General features: G+C 40.6%; 1 pseudogene; it reads left to right on the top strand.

The window, feature by feature from the left end:
- Nucleotides 1-355: 355 nt before the first annotated feature.
- Nucleotides 356-488, top strand: LOC112447645 (uncharacterized; annotated as a pseudogene).
- The last annotated feature ends 2,067 nt before the right edge of the window (nucleotides 489-2,555 follow it).

Below are 2,555 nucleotides of genomic sequence, written 5' to 3'. Positions count from 1 at the left end.
GGAGGTTTTCAACTGATAGATTTCACTGGGTTATAGAATGATTTTCAAACTCAAAGACTCCTGCTCTGTCTCATATAATAAGGATAAAACTTTTCTGGTAGGCCATGTGGCAGTGTGTTTCAAAAGCCTTGAAAATGTTCATATTTTTACATTTTTTTATTTTATACTGAATTATAGATGATTAACAATGTTGTGATAGTTTCAGGTGGACGGCAAAGGGACTCAGCCATAGATATACATGCATCCCTTCTCCCCCAAACTTCCCTCTCATCCAGGTTGCCAAATAACATTGAGCAGAATTCCCTGTGCTATACAGTAAGTCCTTGTTGGTTATCCATTTTAAATATAGTAGTGTAGCTTTGTGCAGTGGCAGTATCGTAGCTAATGAGGTTTATCCAAGGTATGATTATTGCTAATTAAATATAGTAGTGCATACGTGTTGATCCCAAACGTTTTCTGATTCAGCGATTTTAATTCCCAAGCATGGACTCGGGAGTCAGATTGCCTCCACCACTAATCAATCACATGATTTAGCCTCTTGGAACCTCAGTTTCTTCATCTCTAAAATGAGGGTGATAATAGTAGCTACCTGAAAAGCTAGTTGTAAGGATTAAATGAAATATATGTAATGCCTTAGAGCAGTATCCAGCATATGGTTACATACTATACGTGTTAGCTAAGTAAGTGATCAGAGATAGGAATAGAAATACATCTCAGTATTAGTTCAAACAGCAGAATTTTAGAAAGATGTTTATTAACAGGTAATGGGCTAAATATTTATGGTGCAGCCATAAGATATTAAACCACATAGCTACTTTAAAAAAGACTATGTCTTAGAAGAATATTTAGAGATTTGGGAAGATGTTCATCACATATTGTTAGGCCAAAGAAAACAAAATCAAGTTTCAAATAGTATATACAGTATGATCCAAATACAAAAATAGAAAATAAAGGAAATACTTCAAAGTGCTATTCGCAAGTATCTCAAAGTTGATGGTTCAGGCTTGCCTGCACATTGGAATCACCTCTGAAATTAAAAAAAAAAAATTAATGATGATACAGGACCCCACCCATAATAATACTGATTTAATCAGTCTGGGATGTTGTCTGGGTCTCAGGATTTTTATTTTCTTGTATGTGCTTGGCTTCTTTCTCCAATTTTTTCCCTGAAATCTTCTAAAATAAACATGAATCCCCTTTAAAACTAGAAATTAAAACCATCAAATGCTATCTAAAAGACATTTCAATTACTCCCGTGAGTAGCTGACTAAGCAGCTGTGCCAGGCCCGGTTTACCAGAATGTTTTCTTCCAGGGAGAGCTGGAGGAAGAAAGATGGGGGAGCTAGAGTTGGCAGAAGCCTGAGAGGAGGCAGATTCAGAGCGTGAGTCACTGCCCTGGAGAACAGACCTGGGAGAGGGCTTTAGATGGAGAGAGGAGGGGATGGGGCTGCAGGAAAAGAGGCTAGACACCTAAGGGGCGGGGGCAGGGCACCAAGAGTCCATGGCCAGCTGCACTAGCTGAGCGATTGCTTGCAGGCAGCTCTGTTATTTATGGCCCTTTGGTCTGAGGCCTTGCTCAGTGGCCGCTGTGATACTGGAAATTCAGTTATGTGTATCAGCATGACGCTTTCTCTTTTACAGCATGCGCTCTTGATAAGGGCTGAGAGGAGTAGGCACAATGAGGAGAGAGGGAGCAAAGGAAGGTCTAAAACTGCTAAAAATTGTAACAGACAAAAAAAGTCCAGGGCTATTGGTATTTTTCTCCCTCCATGTCTAATATTAAATGCTTCGGGTCTAATGATTGGGCTTCTTCAGCCAGTATAGCATATTTTTTTTCACTCATTCAGCAAGTCCTTATTGAACTCTTAGTATGTGCCAAGCCCTGTGCCACGTACTTTTCATCATTTAATTCTTATCTAGAGCTTTAAACAAATGACCCCAGGTACTATGGTTGGCTTGCCTTGTACAGATGAAGGATCTAAATCTCAAGTAAGTTAATGGCCCAGAATCACCCAGCCAATGTTACTCATCACCAACATCATCAGAATGGATGGCTACCATGTATGAGCACCTACTATGTGCCAGGCACTACGAAGTGAAGTGTTAGTCTCTTAGTTATGTCCAACTCTTTGAGACCCCATGGACTGCAGCCCACCAGGGTCCTCTGTCCATGGAGTTCACCAGGCAAGAATACTGGAGTGGGTTGCCATTTCTTTCTCTAGGGGATCTTTGCAACCAGGGATGAGACTTGGGTCTCCTGCATTGGAGACAGATTCTTTACATCTAAGCCACCAGGGAAGCCAGGCACTATTTACTAAGAGTTTTACATACATTTTGGTTAATCACCCCACTCCACTATGAGACAGTGGTTATTATTATCTCTGATTTACAAAGAATCAGAGGCACAGAGAGGGAAATTTCCCCAGCTTTTAGGCAACAGCAAAGGATTTCTATCCAAAAGTGTCCAACTCCTGGCTCTTATTCTTAAGCCTAAATTATGCTCTTCCCACAATTTAGTGACCAAGCTTCAGAAGTCAGACCAGGCTTGATGCCCT

The sequence above is a fragment of the Bos taurus genome, chromosome 7 (assembly GCF_002263795.3).
Source record: "Bos taurus isolate L1 Dominette 01449 registration number 42190680 breed Hereford chromosome 7, ARS-UCD2.0, whole genome shotgun sequence".
In the NCBI taxonomy this organism is placed as follows: Eukaryota; Metazoa; Chordata; class Mammalia; order Artiodactyla; family Bovidae; genus Bos; species Bos taurus.
This window is presented reverse-complemented; position numbering and strand designations above follow the sequence as displayed.